General features: G+C 36.6%; 1 long non-coding RNA gene across 6 annotated transcripts in view; it reads left to right on the plus strand.

Moving 5' to 3' along the window:
• LOC111755785 (uncharacterized) overlaps positions 1–23,696 on the plus strand; it is a 276,523-nt gene that overhangs the window by 190,397 nt on the left and 62,430 nt on the right. Inside the window, exon 1 of one of the 6 annotated variants that reach the window (XR_010041955.1) lies at positions 20,705–20,729. The exons of the other annotated variants lie outside the window; for them this stretch is intronic. This is a non-coding gene — a long non-coding RNA (uncharacterized LOC111755785). Of the gene's footprint in view, positions 1–20,704; positions 20,730–23,696 lie in introns of those variants that run through there. 6 annotated transcript variants of the gene reach the window in all.

Below are 23,696 nucleotides of genomic sequence, written 5' to 3' on the forward strand. Positions count from 1 at the left end.
TTTTCCCAAAGCTCATGGGAACTATTCACATATTTGCTTGTGATCTTGGGCTTAAATCTATTTTCTGGTAAACATACAAAGAGGAAGACTGAAAGTTAGTAGCAAATAGTACAAGCTAGACAGTCAAGAATAAGGTGGGACAAGCCAAGGATACAAATGTCCTCAATGACATTTCCTACAGGAAATGATCATCTGAACCAAACACATCTCTTAAAATATGAAATATATTATTTTTTTTCCTATTCCTTAGAATAATGATATATTGGGCCAACAACTCTTAAAATAATCATAAAATATCTGAAATACTTTGCCTTTGTAATAAACTATAGGAAGTGATTGTACCACTTTAATCAAATAAAATAGAAATATTGCTTTTTATTTATCTTGGTTTATAAACTTATACTGTTAATTTGAAACTCAAATTTGGATTTGATACTCAGACTCCTTTCTTTTTATCTTGTTTAACTTCTATGCAGTTATCTTATGGGCCCACATTTCTTCTGGTTTCTGAGGTACAGTTTAGGAGTTGGCAGTTTGTCTAATGTGACCCTGTAAGATGGAGACACTGGATCATGGAGTAAAAGATAATTAGGGAGAGTTACTTACCAGCTGGGAAGACAGGTCAGTCAAGAAACTTCATATAACAGATTCATAGTAGAAAGGGAAATTGTGGTAATTCTGACCGATATGTCAATGGGGATTTGTTAGATCTTAAAATGAACTTGTATCAGAAAAAAATCATATTGCAAAAACAGCCAAACAAGAAATAAATGCTAAGAGTTGCATTGTTGTTTTTAAAGCACAGTAAATATCCTTAATAATGAAGTCTGTGACAATGACCCAATTAGAATCAGAATAGAACAGAATAGCAAACTTAGACCTTAATGCTAATAAAATGTTAGTGGATAATTAATCTGAGCCGACAAACAGTGATGCGACAGATCATTAATACATGACACTAGCATAATTAATTACTATGTAGCAAGTAGTAAACTTCTAAAGTCTCATGGCATATCTCAAAATAAAAACTCACATAGACATCTTATTTGAAAAGAGTGAAATTGCAAATGAATGGGAAGTGAATTTATGGAGAAAATTGTCTACTAGTAAAATGCTTTCCCTTCCTTTCCAAAAAAAAATGTAGATAACTTCCTTTCTAAAGGACCATAAAACAATAACTACTATACACAAAGTACACAAACAGAAAATTAGTCCAAATAGTAATAACATATGAAAAGGGTTAATAGTCCTAACACATAAAGAGAATCTGTAAGTTGGTGAGAAAAGAAATGTAATTTTCCTTAAAAGAGGAAAGCAATACATGGAGCATGCCACTTCCCCAACATCTTATTCTATCAGTCCAGGTGCTGTAGGAATACTGCAAGTATTCACTAGTAGTTAAATGCATGACTGAATTACTGAAAAATTAATATTTCACTAGAAACAAAGAGGAAAGAACAAGAATTCAAAGAGTCAATTACAAAGAAAAAATATTTCATAAATATATTAGAGTTTCATGTCTCACTAATAAATACAAATTCAAATGCAATAAAATAACATTGCCTTTCAAGTTAGTCAAAGTTGATAAAGTTAAAATTCAGTGTTTGAAGAGACTGACAAACACTGTAAAGATTGTAAAGTTATAAATCATTATCAGCTTTTTAGGGGTTTTGTTACATACAGTGATACTTCAGTTCACAAACGGTTCTGTTTGGAAACAATTCAGATTCTGAATAGAAGCTTTCAGCAAAATTTTGCTTCCTGTGCAAACTCCATATTGGGTGACAAACATAAATGTAGCCATCTTCCCCAGAATTGTGGAAAAACTTAAGTTCATGAACCAAAGCACACTATCAATGTATATCAAAAGGTTAAACACATCTTTATCATTTGATTAAATATATTTTAATATAGTTATCAACTGTTCAAGAAGGTTTGTGAATAAAGCTATGTATTGCTTTATTTTCATTTTATCGAAAATTGGACTTGGCCTATACATGATGTTAAAAAATACAGTGAATATTTAGTATTTTTTAAAAAAATTTACAGTAAAAGACAAGTTGCAAATAATCACCTCAAAATACTTCCCTTTGTTTCAAATACACTGACCCCATCATTCTTGCTACATTCTGAACTAGTTCTTAAAATCCTATTTCAAGAATATCTTTAATTGTGCTATTGGGACTACCTTGGATGTGAATGTCCTTTTATGCTCATTTTGACTTTGGAGAAGAGTCAGAACTCACATAGTACCAGGTCCAGTGAATGTGGTGGAGAACATATACCACTTGTTTTTGCTTCACAAAATTTGTTGTACAGTTAATGGCATGTGACACGGCACACTGTCATAATAAAGAATGAAATCATTTGCCCATGCAAAAACTAGAACTGCTTCAGAAAGTGGTAAAAATCATGAGATTAGTGTGCTCAAAGTAAAGCAGAATATTTTGGAAAATATTAAAGGCAATGTGTGTCTTATTGCAATAAGCTTTTAATTTAAATATTCACTCTTTTTCCAATCACTTTTTGAATGTCCATAACAGAATTATTCAAATTAATTGCCACGCAAGTGCAACATGAAGTGATGTATTGTCATTAAAATTGTTTTAGAGAATATTTAGTGACGTCAATGAATGATTAATACCATCAATGATACATATTGTGAAAATAGCAAGTTAAAAAAAAATTCTAATTCTTGACTGTTGTTTCTTGCCTGGGTGCTGATTATGTCATACATTTACATTTTCGAGTTCATTCACTTCTGTGAACCAGAGATACAAGGATATGGGGAAGCAAAACCTATAATCCCGTCTCAATGGCTGTTAAAAAGTGGAGTACACATTTCAAGTGAAAAACCATTTGGGAACCCATCTTAACAATGATGATGGTTATCTCTGTGGAGTGGAATTGAGGGTGCATTTTGTCATTTGATTACTTTGATACAACTCAGTTTGTCATGAATTTGCATTCTATTACAGTCAGAAAAAAAAAAGTGTATTTCAAATGGAAAATTTAGTTACTCCATCCAGGTGGCTGGATGTTGAGCAAACTGTTGCAGAGTCCTGCGCGGGAAGAAGAGAGCCCTCAAGACAGAGGGGCGTTTCCCTAGGGGAGGTGGGAGCTGGCGTGGAGCCAGTCTGTCTGGTTCCACTGGGAGAGCAACTGGCATTCTTGGGACAGGTGCAGCACTCGGAATACTCGGGTATCTACCTGTCGGGGCACTAGTGCTTTGCTCCTCACACGTGCAGCCTCCAGGTGCTTCACAGCTCCTCTAAGGCTAGGGAAGCAGGGGAAAGGGAGATCTGTGTAGCCATGGACTACGGAGCTCACAGCAGCCAACCTGGGTCCTTGGAAAGCAGTTTTATTTAGAAGTATGGATTTCGCAGTCTAGGAACTTCAGGATCTCTGTGATGAAAACATCAAACTGGTGTCTGTAGGAGAAAGTAGAGGAGGATTGGGATGCACAAAAACATGGAAGAAGACCATGAGGAGACGTGGGCAGAAACCGGACTGATGCTGCCCCAAGCTAAGGAACACGGAGACCACCAGAAGCTGGAAGGGGCAAGGAATGACTTGGCCCTGGAGCTTGAGTAGAAGCATGACTTGGCAGACACCTTGATTTTAGGCTTCTCATCCCCAGAGCTATAAACAAGTAATTGTTAAAGTAACTGAGATTATGACAATTCTTTTTTTTTTCTGTTATATTCATTTTTTTGTACATGTTTTCAGTACATAATTTTTGCAGGCCTTGTGTGGAGTTTGTATATATACACAACACATCTTAATTCTTTTCATTTTGAGACACCTGGAAAACTAAGTGATGGGGCCAAGTAAAGTCCAGGAGAAGAAGGGTCTCTTGTGTGTCCATTAGTGACAAGGTATTTTTTTATTATTGTGGTCAAACACAATAGCTCTCTCCAGGACTCTTGTTCTATGTTCCTTTCTAGTGTTTGTGGGTCATGCTTATATTGTCTTCATAAAGTACAGGTCACACATTGATTGGTAATTCGGTGATGTCATAGAAAGGGGTTTTGCAAATGCTTGCTTCTTGCATGAAATTCAAAGATTTTTATAAAAGTTATTTAAACTAGATACTAGGTGTAGATAGTGGCCTCATGCTGTTTGGCAAAAGAAACATATCTTTTCCAAAGAATTCTGGTTCAGGTTTCATAGGTGGTCTATGGGAAGATAGGAGAAATCTCTGAGTTTCTCTTTATAAATCTGGGCTGTGAAATGCAAGTTTGAAATCCACTGGTTTCTTCTGAAGCTCCTGAGAAGTCATGGCAGGTAGCAAAAGAAAAAGCTTCCAAGTGAGAGGATGACTTTCTGTGCAATTTTTAATAAGTTAGAGAAAAGAACAACAGTGCAAGAGTCTCTGCTCCTCAGAGGTTCTTTTTACCACTTCTTACCTGTAAATTCCCAAACAAGACCTGATGTACGTGTTATTATTTGGTTCAAGTAAAATAGCATTTCAGAAAAGCCTGGTGTCTGTATTTGAAGTTCATCACCTTTAAAAAAAACCTTCATGGTGAACATTGTTTATAGTGGAACAGGGAACAATATGAGCCTGTAGTTCACTGACACCAAGTGGATTCTGCTGCCAGGAGCTTATTTATAGCTGTGCTGTATGTAATCTTGAGCAGGACACAGTGTAACAGCTATTGCTGATTCAGTTATTAGACCTAAGAGCAAAGGGTTAGTAGCTTCTAGGGCATTATTCATTGACAATAATCGGCAGCCTGCTATGTACAATGCTGCACGGTGTGTAAATACAGCAAAAAAAAAAAAATGCATTCACAAATTATGCCAGGAACACTTGCAATTCCAAGACAGAGAATATATCAACATCAAGTTAATGTGTTAGGCCCCTAGATTTGCTTAATTGTATAGGCTGATTTACCCTAGGAAAATGAGGAGAATGGCCATAGCCAAGTGAGGATTTGGAATCCATAGTCCTGCCCCTCTCCAGCAACCTTTGTAGTCTTAAGATGGATCCTTCTAATAATGATGTAATTTGCTTGGCTTGCACCGAATTTTATCTTCTTACAAGATAAGGTTCTATTGTTCTAATTTTAGTCCTAGGAATGTAATGTGTTTTCTCCTACTTTAATGACTGTGTACCAGCAACAGAAATAGATTTTTAGCCTGTCCGAGATGTCAGTGTCTGCTTATTTTCAGGTTGTTTGCATGCAGATAGAATAATAAACTAAACTCATTGCTCATTTTATGCAAAATAGCATTATTCACATATTTAAACCACAACTCTGACTTGGGAAAATGAAAGATAAAATTATTCACAGGGAATTCCTCTCTGGAATGTGAGAATGTAAATACTCTTTTGAAAGTTATGAAAGGGGTTTGTTATGGGGTAGCTCTCGAATATTCCCCAACAGTCTCATGTGTTTAGACATAAGACTGATGGAAGGTGATTAAATACTGAGGCCACTTTATTCACCAGTGTATAATCCATTGATGAGTTCATTGCTAAATGTACTTTTAGGAGGAAGGTTCTGATTGGAAGAGGCATGTCACTGGGGAAATGACTTTGAAGGGTATAACAGCTTCCCCAGCTCCTCCCTTCTGTCTCTACTTTTTTGGCTGTCATAAAAATGAGCAGTCTAAATCTTGGAATCACCAAATCTTGTAAATAACCCAAATACCCTTCAACTGCAGAATGGATAAAAAGGATGTGGCATTTTTATCAATGGAATATTACTCAGCTATAAAAAGGATAATCTTGAGGCTTTTATAGGTAAATATAGGCAACTTGAGACTATTCTCATAAGGGAAATAAATCACTCACATTTGTAAATATTGTATTGTCTCTCTAGTATAAAAATAATAATAATAAACTGAAAGTAATAAGATCTAAAATGTATAATAGATACTGGAATAATGAAAGGGAAAGAAAGTGCTCTAAAGGATATAACTATGCATAAGAGTGCAAGATAGATAACCATACTACTAAGTTTTTGTTAGTTCATCAAATAGAATAGTTTGTAATGTCATTGTTTGTCTACTCTTTATACTTTGATTTTATAACTTGAACAACTACTTCTAAGATAACAGTTTGTAATTTATCAACTAGTGATTTCTTACTGTATTTTTAAAAAATTCTGTATTATTTCTATCCTTTTTTCTATTTTGCTTTTTTTCCTAAGTTAAAAAAAAAAAAGAAAGGAATCATAGCACTGGGAAACTTTGAAATGCAAACAACACATTTTCAATAATCACTGCTCTTACAATACTCAAGACTTATTTGGCTGAAAACATCCTTCACATGTACACTAGAAAAACTCCTGTATTGTTTATGTATGATTCAAATTTGTCTTAGCACCCTGTGTTTATTTTTCTCTTTTTTGTGTGTGTTTTCTTTTTCTTCTACATTGGGGATTGAACCCTGGGCCTTTGAACAGAGCTACATGCCAGGTTGTTTTAAAATTTTTTTATCATGAGACAGAGTCTGACTAATTTGCTCAGGCTGGTCTTGAACTTATGATCTGCTTCCTCAGCCTCCAGGAGTGCTGGAATGACACTGGGCCACAGGCAGGGCTGTACCGTGTGTCCTGACTTTCCCAAACTACCTGTTCATCCTTAAGAAAAGCTACAAAGTGGGCCAGAAGTAAATTCGTGGCCTGTTGTGAACTAAATCTTGATTTGTTACCAAATGTGTGATTTCCAGTTTTGATTTGCGGAGTGGTATTTTCAAAAGTTGGACTTTAGTGTTCCAATAGTTGAAATACAAGGCTAATTTTTTTCTGCTGCAGCTTGAACCACTGGCCTTCACACTGAACTAAACCCTAGCCCCCTTTTATTTTTTATTTGTGAGGTAAGGTCTTGCTAAGTAACCAAATGGGCCATTCTGGGTTTCAGTTCATGATCTTCCTGTCTCAGCCTCCCAAAATATAGGAATTCCAGGCCTGGGACACCATTCCTGGCTACTACTATGATTTTTCATATCATTAGTTATGTGAAATTCAAAGTGGGAAATACAAGCACTTACACTGTGCTGTTATTCAATATTTTTACTGTGTTAGGTTTGGGAAGTTTTTCTTCAAAACCTTCACCTATGGGGCTAGGGATTTAGCTCAGTGGTGTAAGCACCTACCTGGCAAGCACAAGGTCAAGAATTTGATCTCCCCTACCAAAAGCAAAGGCAAAACTTTCACTTACCTGCGGTGGGGCAGGGTTTATTAAATTATTTTCTTTGTGGGTCTTTCTTTGGTTCCATGAGGTCTTTAATTTATTTTAGGTGGGCATGAGTGGCTGTACTGAGGAGCTGGCCAGTGCGGAGTACCCAGAGACTTGAAGGTGTAGTACGGTAACCGGAGGTGTGTTCTTCTTAGATCTCTGACTAGAATTGTGAATGGTTCTTTGGTGAAATATGAAAAATTGGAAATTGTGGTTGAATTTAATAACAGAAAACGAGTAATTGGTGAGGATGCCTGAAGGGTTGGTTTTCCTGGGGAAGACTCTAGTGGAGTGGTTACTGTACACAGTTGTAGAGTTGACTGATGTTGTAGCTGTGTACTCACACTTTATGGGAGTTTTAAGTGAAACTGGAATTACTTGTGTTGGTTACACTACTCATATTAATGCAGGGCTAGGGAAATTAAAAAATGCAAGGAAATATTATTTGCTAAGGCCTTTGGGTTTCAGGTAATATGTGAAGCAATAATTTCTAGTCAAATTAGGTCTGTGAGAGTAGATGCCAGATTTTGGTGTGTGGGTAAATTTTTGCGTGCCACTAAGTGATGAATACGTAGTGGGAAGATTAGGAAATTTAGAGGCTTTTAAAGAGAGTTTCATTTCTTGGTGGTAAGATTTCAAGTTCCACTTCACTGCTAGGCGAAGCCTAGAATAGTTATGGTGAATGTAGAAATCGCGATGTGAAGAGGTACAGCTACGTAAGGAAGTTTATGGGAGTGATATCGGTAGATAATAAAAAATTTTTAAAAATAATAAGCAATCTTCTCTGCCATGCCCTTTCACTGTGCCACTTCTGTCTTGGAGCTAGCCAACAAGGGCCTAAATCCCCTCAAACCAAATTAAATCTCTCTTCCTTTTTAGTTCTGAGTACTGATTATTTTGTCTCAGTAACAGAAAAGTTGACTAAACAGAAAACGAGCGCCAGAGGAACAGGGTCATTCCTGTGACAGCATCTATCTATATGATACAGAAACCTTTGGAAGTGGTTTGCAAGAGTTTGGAAAGGTTTGGAAATGTGGGTTAAAGAAGTCCTACCATGAACATGCCATATATAGCAAGATCCGTGATTCTGGTTGGAACACAGAACAACAGAATTCTGATACAAATGCTGACAGTAAAGGCCAGGCTCAGGCAGTTTCAGATGGCAATAAGGACTCCATTAATAATTAAACTAGGGAGGCCATATATTTTCTTATGTTCTATCAGAAAATCTGTCTACATCTTATCCATGTCCTGAGACTTTGCAGGAGACTGGAATTAAGGACAGTTGACTAATCAATCTGGTGGAGGAAATTAAAAGGCAGCCCAATATTCAAGCCAGGGCAAGGGCACTGTTGGCTACTTTTATCCATACTTATTGTGAGAATTAGAGGCAAAATAAAAAGCAAACAAATTTGAAAAACTTAACTTTGGGCCCAGAAGAAATCACATGTGAACTTGGAGCCAAAGAGGGCTTGGTTGATGAAAAGATTAGCATTACAAACAAGTCAAATACTTCGTATGAGGACAACAGAACAATAGGGTGTCTCAGGAAATGGTCAGACTCCACAAGTCTGTGGCTCAAGGATATAAAAGGGTAAATTTCTTTGGAAGGCTACACTTTGAGAAAAGAGCCCCAGTATACTCTCTATTCTTTCCAGATCACCTAGAGACTCATCCAGGTATTCAGAGGCCTTTATAGCCATGATCTGAAGGGACCAGAGTATGGGGTGCAGACCTTGGCGTCATTCACATTGTGCTAGTTTTTCTGACACATGGAATACCAGGGTAATGAGCTCATGGAAAGTTTTGCTCAGATTTCAGAGGAAGTCCAGGCAGTATACCCTTGAAATGGTAGTTCAGAAGCTGGGAAAGTGAAGCCAAGTATACAATGGAGGCCTCAGGAACTTGCAGGTACCAGGAATAAGGAATATCTACTAATGAAAATCGTACTGAGTAGAACCAGTCCAAGAGAAAGGCCCTATGGCTGACCACCAGCAAGGCCAGTAAGAACACTTTCCCTTTGGAGCTTACCACAAGCAGCAATTGCTGACGTGGAGCTATAGGACCTAATGTTTGCCCTGATGGGTTTTAGTTTTGCTTTGATCCAATTCCTTCTATCTTACTATTCCTTCCTTTTGGAATGGAAACATTTTTTTTACATTGCATTCTATGTTGAAAGTATTTCACTTTCTTTTTGATTTTTATACATGCTGATAGCTAAGTTGCCTTGAGTCTCTACAGACTTGGACTTGGACTTTTCAGCAATGCCGAAACTGTTGAGAATTTGACAACCCTTTGAAATGGACTACATATATTTTACATAATGAGATGAATATGAGCTTTGGGGTAATGGTTTGAAGCTAGAATGCCAACCAAAAGTCTAACGTGTTCAGAAATGGGACTTTCAGAAGGTAATTGGCTCACAGGGGTGCTATATTCGTTAATGTGCTGATCCATTGATGAGTTCACAGTAAATGTGCTTTTAGGATGTGGGACCTGGTTGAAAGAAGTATACCACTGGGGCATACCTTTGAAAAATGTGGCTGCTTCCCAAGGTCTGTCCTTCTCTCTTTACTTCTTGGCTGTCAAGAAGTAAAGAGCAGCTTTCTTCTCGCATACCCATCCACTATGCCATTTCTGCTTAAAAGCCAGTTGCCATGGACTAAATCCTTCCAAACCAAGAGCTAATTAAATGTTTTTCTTTTTTAAATTGTGGGTGTAAGGTATTTTGTTCCAGCAAGGAAACAGCTGACTAACCAAAGGTTTCATGAGATTATCTAAGACAAGGATAATCTGAATCTGGAATCCTACCAAGTGACAATGTGGTAAGCAGAATAATTTTTCCTCCTCAAAGATGTTTATTCTAATCCCTGTAAGGTTTGAATCTGTTATATTACATCACACATAGCACTTTGAAGATGCTATTAACCTAAAGATTTTGAGATGCAGAAATTACCCTGAATTATCTGAGTGAGTTCCATAAAGTTATAAAGGTTCTTAAAAATTGAAAAGGGAAATAGGAGAATTAGTGTCAGAGTGACACGCCATAGGAAAGAGTCAATTGGCCAAACTTTGAGGACAAAAGAGGTCACAAGGCATAGAATGTGAGCTGCCTCTGGAGGCTGCAAAATGAAGGCAATAAATTTCTGTGAGATCTTCCTGAAGCAATGCAGCTTTGCTAGACGTCTCAACTTTATCTTAGTGAGACTCCTACTAGAATTCTGATCTCTAAAATTGTTACATAATAAATTTGCATTGGCTTAAAGCACCAAATTCATAGTAATTTGTTATAGAAGCAATAGGAGACTAATACAGACAATAATAAATAATTCATACTAGTGAGATAGCTCAGACTCTGGAATAAAATTCGAGGAAGCAAGAAGTTGGGAGTAAAGGCTTTATTCCAGGCCTGGCAATGCAGCCTCCTTAGGATCAACCCAGAGACTGCACCCCTAGCAGACTAAGGGAGGGATATTTAAGGCTAAAAACCCGCAAAGCTGTGAAGCTGTTGACTTACTTCTGATAACATCTGGAACTCTTGGTGCATTCCCTTACTCCCACCCTGTGGTTAAACATTATCTCTTGGAACAGCACACCTGCAATAACATGCGGAAAGCGGGAAGGGGATTTACAATAAGCTGAAACTTAAACTTTTACGAGAAATAGAAACTTAACCCTATCGAGATGGCACATACAGAACAAGATGGAGGCGCACTGGTTAGAGTTAGGCCATTATGAAGGTAACTAGATTCACCTGTTTACTTATATTAAGAAAGCAGACCAGGGATGTAACTCAGTGCTAGAGTGTTTGAATAACATGTGCAAAGTCCTAGGTTTGTCTTCAGCGCCACAAAAACAAAACCAAAAGGTCCTAATTATTTACTGAACATGCTATATACCAAACATCATGCTTAAGTGTTAAGGAGGCATCTCTGAATCACACATGATCTCTTTTAGTCTCAAAATAATTATTTACTTGTTTTTTTGTTTGTTTGTTTCTGGGTTTTTTTTTTTTTTTTTTTTTTTTTTTTTTTTTGGTACTGGGGATCAAACTCACAACCTCATACTTGCCAAGCAGGTGCTTGTGCCGCTGATCTATATCCCCAGCCCTCCAAATAATGATTTAGAATGGTCACCATTTGCAAGGTACTAGTACAGAGATGGTGAAAAAGAAAGAAGATTCCTGCCCTCATGGGGCTCACAATATGATGTAATAGAAAGCAGTAATGTACACGTAAATGAATGCAAGTTGCCCTTAAGGAATTTAAAGTAAATTAGACATAAGGTCAGAAGATAGAGATTAGCTGAGGAAAAGTTCTCTTATATCAGTTGGGCATTGAAGGCTTCTAGGAGAAGGATCGGGGAAAGTCTTAGCTGAAACATACAAGATAATAAAGAGGCAGGCAGCCTTGAGCATCTCTGAGTGTTCCAGATTAAGAGGAAGGAAGGCGGAAGTCTCAAACTGAGCATGAGGTTGGCAAGAATGAAGAACTGAAAAGGGCAGCGTGCACAGAGGAGAGTGTGAGCAGAGAAGCCTGTGCAAATGCTAGGAAAAGACAGATTGCTGCAGAACTCCGTAGGCCATAGTAAAGCATTCGGAATTTATTCTGAGAGAATTGGAAAGTCATGAAAGCATATAATCATCGGCCAGAATAACCTCATGAATGTTATAGTTTACTGGGTAGCCTTAAAATAATTGAATTGCATTTTAGTATTATTTACATTACAAATTAAATTACATTTATGAATAATTGCTTAATTCTCTATTCTCAGTGAAGACTGATGGCCATCCTGGTTGATTCACCTGATAGAGATGTAGATCTATTTCTTGTCTTTAGTTCCTTAACTTTTACTGTGATACCCACCACTTGTGCTCCATTTGAACAAATTTTATTCAGTGTTGATCCTTCTCTTTTTTTTCTTCCTCCCTTTAAATGAAATCATTGAGGAACCAAGTTCTGTTGTGTAGATCCTAAAACTCTTCTCACTAACTATTGGGACTGGACTCAGCAAATAGAGGCTGGATGAGAAGTAGATCCCCTACTGATTTCCCTTATGAATGCCTCATTCTAGGTATTATATTGTTTTATAATTAAGTTATTCCCAGTAACAATCTGAATAGCCTTTTGATTTTTTCAGAGAGAGAAGAACAGCACTAAAAATGGGAAGGTTGACAGTTGCTAAGCACCAAGCTGATACTCAGGAAGAGGCAATGAAACACAAGAGGATGTAAAACTAAACAACCATTTTAATTCCTAACTGCAAAGCCAATGATTCAGGTTAAGTTATTTGATTATTTTCATTCTTTAAAGAGACTTCTACAAAATACATGGGCTACTTTTGAATTTTCAAGTTTCTGTCAGTTGTGTCTCTTTAAAACAGTTTTTTTCCTAACATGCTAGCCAGGGTCTCTAAAATTTATTTTTAACTTGAAGCTTAATGATTGGGAGGGAAAGGTGGACATTTTTGCAGGACAAAAATGAAATTTATGCTACTTAAATTCCAGTAGAGTTGGCTTGCATATTTCCTTAAAGACAGCTCTATAATACAGGTATTATAGAAAATAGGGTGCACACACAAAATAGGGTAAATAATTGGCTTATTCCATGATTCTGATTTTGTTGTTGTTGTTGTTTTGTGGTTATTTTTTGTGGCTGTGGTTGTTGTTTTCAGCTTCATGAAGAGCTTCATTCTCAGCATACCAACTTTCTGATCCTCTAAATTAGTTCATTTAGATCCTAAAAGATATCACCAACTGCATTTTTCTTTTCTCTAAACCATGCCATTTGTGTTCATGATGACTCTAATTCAAAAGAACAACCTCTGTCTTAAGCTTTGTAGAATTTTAGTAATCTCTGTAATAGATATTGCCAGTCTTGTGTACTGAATTTTAACTCTGTAGACATACCGTAAATAACAATAATAAATGAGATGAATCTAACTCTAGTGGGAGGCCCAATTAGGTGGTAATGAATTACTTTGCAGAAATAGCAGTACAATAGCACAAGGCCAAAAACACGAGACAGCATTACGTAGTGGTTAAATACACATCATCCAAAGCCAGACTTCATTTTGAATCTTGTTCTACCATGTGTAAGAGGAGAGAATAAAGGTGCCTCACTGTTGCTAAGATTATTAAACAAGATGTTTTTAAAGCTATTAGAAAAATATCTTATCTAGTAAGTATCATAAGTGACTTGATAAGTGAACAAATACACACAGATGTATTTGGGAGTGGTTTTTTATGGGATTCTAGTATTTTGTTCCAGTTTTCTCTCCCATTTTTAAAAAGTATACCTAGAAAGGGATCTCTCTAATTATTTCCATAAGGCAGTCTTTGTGAATAAATAAATATATACATCATTTCTACTTATAGCCCCCATCAATCTCATTTGGCATGAATTTTGGTGACCACAATTTAGATTAAGGCAGTCCTCCAACAACATGGTTCAACTTCAACCACCTAGTAAATTAACAGAATCATTGTATACAATATGGTTGCCCATTAATTCTTCAGTGCACACTCAACATACATATATCAGATGTGTAGCAGTCTCACTGGCCAATCATGTCACTGCCTTCAACATTTGTCAGTTGCTGGTCATTGCAAATCTGTGTTCAGTTCACACACAGACAGCAAAATGTGTAATTGCATTTACTCCCTGTCTTCTGTTGACAGATTCGTTTGATATTTTTCACAAATTAATAACACAGGGAATTTTCCAAAATAAAAGATTAAAATGCAATAAAAACATAAAAGGTGGTGATGAATCGAATAAATTGAGATTAAATAAATAGATGAAATAGCTAATTAGAAGGGTTGTTGACTCTGGTCTGCATTTGAATGATTATAGAGTCACAGCCAGAGACCTTCATGAAGGTGAATTTATCAGCGTGTATGAGGAAAGAGGTTGTGACAAAAAGAATGAAAGTATCCCAAAGAAAGTGACATTTTCACTTTACAAGAACTCTCAGAGGTATTTCATGACATTGAGAAAACACAAAGGATAAAATGTTTGAAGCTGATCAAAACTAGAAAGCAGTATGACAATTCCCCAAAGCAGAGTGATGCACTTTCTGTATCTTAAGTTATACATTGACAAGACTGAGAAGGCAAACACTGTTGAAACTACTTTTGATGAAAGTACAGAGAAATAACTTGGATTCTGAACACAGAGCTAGTATTTTAACATCAAAATACTTTTGACTCAAAATATATCAGTTATATCAAATTACCAAAATACCAAATTTAATATCAATATTTTGTATGGTACTAAATAAATAATAGTTTTACTTTTTATATTTCTCTAAATATTTATAGACTATAGTAGACTTAAGTTTTGACAAACATTTCTGAAGGTTTAACATTTAACATTCATAACTTCCTACACTTCTGAAGATCTCTGTACCCAGAGCCAGCTTGCACAGTCATTGTTATGGCCCTGCATTACCATGCAAAGTGAAGGCCACCTGAGTTACTTTGGAGGCAAGGCCACCCCAAGAAGAGGGCTGATCAGACGAGATCTCTGTGCATAACTGTGCTGGTTGGAGAAAAGCCTTGAAAACAATTGAGATTTGGGCCCAACAAATAGAAATTATCCTATCATTGGGATGTTTTGATCCAACTTTTAATTACCACACGTTGCATCAGCAATGTTCACTTATTTGGGTTACTTGGAACCAGGGATTCTCTCAATAGATGAAACTACCTGAGGTCAGCACCCTTATTTCTTAGTTCTTTTTTTTCCCCATAGATATAAGTGGAAAGACTCTTTCGTTTTCTCCCAAGAGGGCATGTTATTGGACATAAACTATGTTCTCAGTATAGAATTGTATTGTGTTAAATCTCACATGAATGGGTACTGATGCCAACTTACATCTGAATTAACACAAATATAATAATCATTTTATCCAAATCCAATAGGACATAAAATTTAGAGGTTTGTATATAGGTATCAAAATTACTGGGCTAGGGATTTAGCTCAGTGGTGTAAGTACCTGCCTGGCAAATGTGAGGCTGTGAGTTCAATCTCTATTACAAAAAATAAATAAATACATAAAAATTTTAAAAATTACTGGTTTTAGTTTGAAGTTAGACTCGAATAGTTACTCATCCATTCCTACACTTAAATATAATAAAACCAGTTGGAAATATGTAATGATGGTATGGGAAGACATTTTTCCTTAATTGTTGGATTTTGAAGAATGGTTTGTTGTATAAACCCTTATACAGGAGTATAAAGCAGCATGAACCTCAATTTGACAATGAATACCAAAAAACAACTGGAAATATTTGACTTTTGGCCATCAATTAATTCTACTTCTTGGGCTTATCTAACATTTTAAGTATGTATACAATGATATAAACTTAAGAACAGTCACTGCAGTATTATTTGTAATAGTAAACAGTTGAAAATACTATGTAGCAAATGTTTAAAAAGATATACTAATGTGCCAATAAAGTGAATTTCAGACACTGAAAGAATCATGAGACTGATTATGATTTACAAAATCATTACATGGTTTACAAACGAAATGTATGGAAGTGATTTTATGACTGGCACTGCTCAGAAACAGTAAATAATGCTAAGAATTATAAGATCACAGAGAATGTCTATAAATGGCACTATTTTCAAGAAAGAAAAGATGCAACAGCTGAGTCTGGCAAAGGAGAGAGAACCACTCAGAAATATATTCCTTAAATATGAGTGTTCCACAAAAATCAGTAACACTTCTGTATATCAAGAACAAATTCACTAAGAAAAAAACAGGAAAAAAAATACCACTCAGAATGGAAAAAGAAAAATTAAATATTTAGGGATGAACCTAACTAAAGAAGTGAAAGACCTAAAACTATAGCACTCTGAAAAAGAATGAAGAAGATATCAGAAAATGGAAAGGTATCCCCTGGGCCTGGATAGACAGAACCAATACAGTTAAAATGTCCATGGTTCAAAAATTGATATACAGATTTAACACAATCCAAACAAAATAGCAACAACATTTTTCATACAACTGACTAAACAATCCTAAACTTTGTACAGAGTCAGAAGAGACCCAAAATAACAAAAACAATCCTGGGTAACAAGAGCAAACTGGGAGGCAACACAATTCTGACTTGAAGGTATGTTGCAAAGCTCCATTCATTTAAACAAACACACAAAAAAACCCAGCCTGGTACTGGCACAAAAACAAACATGTAGATCAGTGAGACAGAATGGTGGATGCAGAAATAACCCAAGCACATTCAACTATTTGATCTCTGACCAAAGGTTCAAAAACACTCTGGGAAAAGATAACTTTTTTAATAGATGAGGCTGGGAAGACTGAATCTTGAACCATGTGTCTCACCATGCACTAAATTAGAATCAAAATGGATCAAAGAATTAAAAGTTAAAATAGAAACACTTTAGCTGCTGGAAAATAATATCAGTAAAATTCTTCAAGTTACAGCTATAGACTAGACTTTCTGAACAGAGCCCTGTTTGCACAGGAAATAGTACCAAGAGTCAACAATGGGATTTTATCAAATTGCAGATCTTCTGCATAACAAAATAAACCATCAACATAGAGAAAAGACAACATACAGAGTGGGAAGAAATTGTTGCCAATTGTTCCTTAGTAAATGAACTAATATCTAGAATACATAAAACACTTTAAAAATTAGAAAAACCAATCAAAAATTGGCAAATGAAATGGATAAATATGCCACTGATGAACTACAGATGGCCAATAAGTACATGAAGAAATGTTCACTATCACTAGTCAGTACAGAAATAAAAGTTAAAACAAAACTGAGATTCAAGTTGATAAGATGCCCTAAAAAAGAATAGCCATTATCAAGAATTTGAATAATGACAAATGCTGGCAAGTCTGCAGGGAAAAAAGAACCCATCTACATTCTTGGTGTACTAGTACAACTTCTATGAAAATCAGTGTAGAAAGTCCTCAAAAAAGTGAAACTAGAAATTCCGTTTGACCCAGCTATCCACCTTCTAGTTATCACCCTGAAAGAGTTGAAGACATCATATTACAATGTTATGTACAGTCACAGAATTAATGATACCTAAACCTTGAAAATGGCCTATGTGTTCATATCAACAGATAAATAGGTAAAGAAAATGTGGCATTTACTCACAATGAAATACTATGATGTCATAAAGAAAAAGAAACGAGTCATTTGTGAGAAAATGGATGTGCCTAGAGATCATAACATTAATTAAAATAGATCAGACACAGGTATTTAAATATTACATGATTTCTCTTATAAGAAACCAAAGTTATAAATAAAAAATGAAATAAACATAATAGTAGGAAGGTAGGTCTTTTGCACATGAAAGGGGATAAAGAGGCAGAGGGAAGGGGGGAAAAGGGTAGGGAAATGGGATGAAAAAGGCATTAAGGTGTGCTCTGTGCATGCACCATCTCCACACTAAGAGCATAAGCATTATGTACTGCGAAGATGTACTAATTTTTAAAAGTTGAGTTTTTCAGAGTGCTGGTCACTGAGTTGTGCACAACAAAGCTCAAATAAGGACCTTGTGATAGTTTATTAAATTGGTAGTATAAGGACCAGTGACAATCCATTTGTTCAAACCAGGAAAGTATGAGAATTTCTTATGCAGCAATATAACTTGCTAGATAGTGTGAATATTGGCAGAATAATGGTTTCCCAAAAAAAATCCGTATTCTAATCCCTGGAACCTGTGAATATTACATGAAAAGGAAAATTAAAATTGACTATGGAGTTAAAGTTACTAATCAGCTGATATGGAGGAGGGGCATATTCTGGATCACCCTGGATCTTGTGATATCATGAAGGTTCTTACATGTGAAGAGGAAGGCAGCAGAGAAGTGACTGTCAGAATAATATGATATGAGAAACATACACTTAACCATTGCATTATTAGCGCAGAAGACCAAAGAAGCCATGAAATGGGGGATTGGCGGTAAAGTCAAGAATATAGATTCTCTCCTTGAATCTGCAAATGAAACACAACCCTGTTGATACCTCAGTGAGGTTTTAGCCCAGTGAGACACATGTCAGACTTCTGGTCTCTGGAAATGCAAAATAATAAAGCATCTCAAGCCATTACATTTGTAGGACATTGGTATAGCTGCAAGGGGTCATCAATGCAGCATCTCTACATAAGCCTGGCTCCTGTCCAGCTTGGCCATCTGGATGTGCAGAAAGAAACCGGCGGCATCAGTAGAAGACAAGAAAAGACTTAGAAGCTCTCGCTCATGTTATAACTTGGGCCCCGGTATAAAATCCAAGGAGGCAAGAGACCGAAAATTTAGGTGGCAAAGGCTTTATTTCCAGGCCTGGCGACCAGTCTCTGGGAGCCAATTTGGAGACTGTCCCCCAGAGACTGAAGGGAGGACTTTAAAAAGAGGCTGGAGGAAAAGTGGGGGAGAAACAAAGAAACCTGCAGAGCCATCAAACTTGTTGACCCGAGTCTGGAAACTATATCGCTGTCCACTTAGCTCTGACAATCTCAGGAGTTCCTGGTGTTTCTCAAATTACTCCCATCCTACAGACTGACATTATCTCAGAGTGGCACATCTGCAGCAATATTTGGGGAAGAAAGTGGACAGTTAATTATCCCAGGACAGCTCGTTTTCACTAGTGGGTGCGAAGAGGTCAAGAGTTACAAGAAGCTAGCACTAAGGAGTAATAAAATCCAAGATGTGTAAATTTTGTTGTAAAAAAGAGAGGGAAAAAAAAAAAAGAAAAAGAGCTCTAACGGATATAACAGCAAGTGTGTTTGGGGGTGTTAAATAGCTGACTTTATCAATGTTTTTGGAACATTGAACACAGCTGTTTGCAGTCTCCCTGTTTGAATGTCCACCTTGTGTTCTTTGATACTGTGATTTGAGGAACTATTTTCAAGAAAATAGTGTGTAATCTACTAGCAGGTAATTTCTTACTGTTATGGTTTTTTGTTTTGTTTTGTTTTGTTTTGTTTTGTTTTGTAGTTCTGTATTGCGTGTACCCTTACGCCGCTTTGGTTTGTTTTGCGTTTTTCTCTTTTTCCTCTTAAATAAAAAAAAAAAAAAAAAGAGTTACAAGAAGCTGAAACTTAAGTTTTACAAAGATCTGATATCTAACTCATTTGATGCATACAGAACAAAAGGAAAGCATCGATTGGGGTTTGGGCCATAGTATATCCCGGTAATTTGTTTGAAGCTAAACAGTTCTTAAACTTTGGGGCAGGCTCATTTTATGACAGATCATCACCGGGTCGGGAGGAGGTCACCAGAAACCCAAATTCTTTATGGCCTAGATAGATAGGTGAGGGGAGACGGAGGCAATAAGGCGCCATACAGAAAAGGAAAAGGGCAGTTATATGTCAAGGTCAGGGTAAAGGGTTAAACTCATACGCAAATCTCTCTGCACACAAGCAGGTTACTTTAAACAAGTATAAATCAATGGGCCATTCTAGTTTTCTTTAGCTCTTTAGCGGAGAATAGAGGCGCCTAACAGTGATTAACAACCCTTGTTAGCTTGTTTTAGCACAACTTCTGTAGTTTGAAGAGGGCAACAATGGTTAACATATCAATTAGGATTCTTGCAATTCTTTACAGAGGAGAGTATTGCTCAACATATCAATTAGGTCACTTAACATATCAGTTAGGGAAAAAGAATAAAAAAAACACATTTAGTAAGCCACTTTACAGGTTTGCTATAATACACATATAACTAAGCTATTTTCTTAGAGTACAACGAGAAAATTTTCTAATACTATAAAAGGTTTGCTAGGGAACTCATGGAGGCAACTCAAAAGTAAGAACCCACATTATTCTCCTCTAAATCTCAAGGAGTGAGGAAAGATGAGCCATATCAAAAAGAATGTGTTATCAGAAAACACAGAGGAGCTGCAAGCAGCAGACCAACAGGTGCTTACTTGTATTTTGGAAGACCCTATTGATTTGTACTAGAAAAGAAGAGTCAGCCAAAGGAGATGTGGAGAGAGTGCTCCCACTGAATGAGAGTCCAGAGTGGAAACTTCAAAACTCTGGATTTTAACTACAGACCTTCAACTTTGGAGATGCCTGAATGGTGGGTTAATTGCTTTTTCAGTTCTGTTACAGTTAGCAGGAAACCCAAGGCTTACATTTCCTTGAGAAAGTTTCACAGCTCTAATCTACTGATAGGTTTATACAGAAACACAGTGAATAAGAAAAAGGAACACTATAATAAATTATAAACTGGAATTTAATTATCAGGAAAGCTAAGCAAAATAAAATTCAAAATCTCTGACTTGAGAGCCTTAGTTTCTGAAGCTCTGCAAAACAAGCTTACTCATGCTTGGAGGAAAATTTGGCATTGAGCTATTGTTATCATCTTTGTCATCCACAACAATAATCTAAAGTAACATACCTCCATGTACACTATCAATGTCACATATTTTTTCTTTCAGGTCATCATAATAAAAAATCAAGAGATAGCAGATTCAGAATAGCCAAGTTCATGTCTTCACCCAGGATGAATCTGTTTAATGCCTGATATGAAAAAGACTAAAGAATAAGCTTAAGTAAGTGTCCGTGTTCCCTATGTCCTCTCTGGCTCTCTGGACCACTTCAGATGTCCAGAGTTAAGACCTGTGACAACAACAGAAATACCTTGCCTCAAACAAAGAGGATGCAGGAGGAATTTGGATGTGGCAGTTCCTTGACTGCTGCCTTGCAAAGGTTTTTCTTGCAAAACCTGAGCAAGGATTTGTTGGGGCATTGATATGAGTCTTTTTTAATCCTTGCTAGAACTTTAATAATTGCATTTTCTAGAAGGTTAGAATGAAAAGGACAGGGCAAATTGAACAAATGATACTCTACAAAAAGAATACACTTGAGAATGAGACAAGCCTGTCTGGACTCATAATCTGGGTCATCAGTTTCTTACTGGTGGTAGGTTCTTTTCTGGAGTTTGGTTTTCTCAGCTTGTAAATAAGCATAACATCTAACAGGTTTATTTTTAAAACTCAGTGGAAGTATGTGTTCCAGTTACTGTTAACTTGACTGGATTGAGAGTCTCCCGGGGGTGCTGACTAGATCACAGAGACAATGTACTCGTCAGTGAATTAATTCACTGCTATTCCTAGCTAGCTGAATGTGCTCTTAGGAGGTGGTGCAGACCTGCCGGCGAGACCCTGGGGGTAAGCGTTTTAAGGGTATAACTCTTACTGGCATTCTTCTGCTGTGCTCTGCTTCCTGGCCACCGTGAAGTGAACAACTTTGTTTCTTCATGATCTTCTGCCATGATATTCATGTCTTTTTTTTTGTCTTTTTCCTTTTTATCGGTACCGGGGATCGAACTTACGACTGCCTGCTTGCAAGGCAGGCACTTATGCCGCTGAGCTAAATCCCCAGCCCCGATATTCCTGTCTTGGAGCCAACCGAACATAGACTGCAATCTCTGGAACCAACAACGAAATATAAACTTCTGTAAACTGCAGTGTCATGTATTTTGTTTCCGCAATGAGAAAACTGACTAATATAGGATATAAATGAAAGCTATCACATAATAGGAACTCATTAAATGCTACTCCTCCCATTCCCCACTGCCAATTGCAAGACCCTCTTCCTTATTTCTCATGATACGTGCTACCTTCTGGTTATTTTTCCCCCATCTATTTAAACTTGTAGCAGAAAATCTGTAACTGCTAATTTTGGCAATGCCATTATACAGCCTCATCTGGAAATAGGTCTGTTATCTTAGATGGTAAAATAACACGTTATGCTCCTTATTTAAAATACTTCATCTGTCCTTTTGATGCTCTTATGAATGCTCCAGAAATCAAAACACTTTAGTAAGGACCTATTATATTATATAATGCCTTTCTGCCTAGTATTTGTGATTCTTCTGAGCTGCCTTCTAGGATGTGCCACTTTTCCCACTATTGGGAAATCAATGAGCATCTTCCTTGTCTTTCTCCGAACTGTCATATATCTCTCATGGAATGCCCATTAGTAAAGTGGAGTGACATATCAACCTGCCTTCTCATACTGTGCACCCTCATGGGAGGTCTATTAGCCATCAAATCTTCCTCTTGGGCTTGCTAAACCCTCTTCTGCCCCAGATTAAGCATCTAAAGCCCTCACAGCGCTCTCTTGTCCTCATACGTACAACACTAACCCTCTAGAAGTTTCTCTATGCATTTGATTATTCTACATTCATCCCCTCACTATAAGAATTGTTTCTCTGTGTGTTGATTTTGCCACTTTAGCAGTAATAAAAACCTGAGATTTTAGTAATCCAAGTAGAGTTTAGAAAAATAAAACATTACCTGCCTCATTAACTCACAGGATATTGTAAAGAACAAATGGTTAAAAATTTTCCATGATAAATTTTGAAGTACAAAGCAAATAGGAAATGTCCTGCCCTTTCATGATGACCTTTTTCAGGGACAGTGCAGCTCTTGTTGCAGTGTCTGTCAGACAGTAAGTGTGGACTATGCAAAGTGACTTCTTAGGAAAATTTGCACCAGGCTAGGGTGCTATTTAAAATTTTATCCTCAAAGTGAAGATGCAAAACTTGACACGTAGAGTAAACCCAAAACTATAGGAAGTTTCATTCGTCTATTATTTCCATAGCTTTTAAAAGTTGTTTTCAAGCATAGGAAATGTTGTGCAAGGAGTTTTGCTTACGAAATTACCTTAGTGATTTCCTGGAGTCAAATACGTGCCTGTCCCTTCTTTCCCCTTCTGGAAGCCTCAGGATTTCACTCAAAACCATAGGAGACAGCAAAATTCAGTTCCTACTTGTTGAATACACAAATAGAGAGGTGAGTGATCGCTAAAGAACAAATTTTCAAAGTAGTCATAACAATCCAGGCTATTGTATCTTAAGAGATTTCTGTTTAAAGAAAACTAACACAGAAATTGCAAACCTTTCTTTAGCCCGACTGTCATGAATATTACTTCAGAGTAATTGTCCTAACAAATTCACAATGTTAATTGCTGCTTCCACCACTGTGGTTTGTTTGTTGCTGCAAAATCACAAAATATCAATTTTTGTTTTCCTTTGTCTCCTGACAATGTTCACTGGAGGAATAGAGAATTTGAAGCTCCCTCAGAGATTCTGTGCATGGCCCTTGGGTAATGGAGAGAAACAATGTGTTAGTCACATTTCATTTTAAGAACCAAAAATAATACTATGAGTGACATCAGATATATATGACTTAATCAGCATTGATCATTTGCAAATTCAGTAGATAAATTCATCTTCCTACAATTAATAGAAAATCCATTAAATGTACAGTGTACATAGATCAATTGCTTCCTGTTACAAATTTACCTGAGCCAAGTCATGTTTGAAAATTGCAGGAGAAAGGCTCATGACTTTTACTTAAAATACCTGTCATGAGCAGATATTTGGGACTAAATTTTAGTATCTTTTGTAACCAAAAGCAAAGTGTGAAAAGAATATGTGTAACACAGGGAAACTTTTACTGATAAAATTTTACCCATACAAGTCTTGTTCTGTGGAAATTAAATACACATTA

This window comes from Cavia porcellus, unplaced genomic scaffold (assembly GCF_034190915.1).
Source record: "Cavia porcellus strain 051 isolate PalLab524CR breed Dunkin Hartley unplaced genomic scaffold, mCavPor4.1 scaffold_22, whole genome shotgun sequence".
NCBI lineage: Eukaryota > Metazoa > Chordata > Mammalia > Rodentia > Caviidae > Cavia > Cavia porcellus.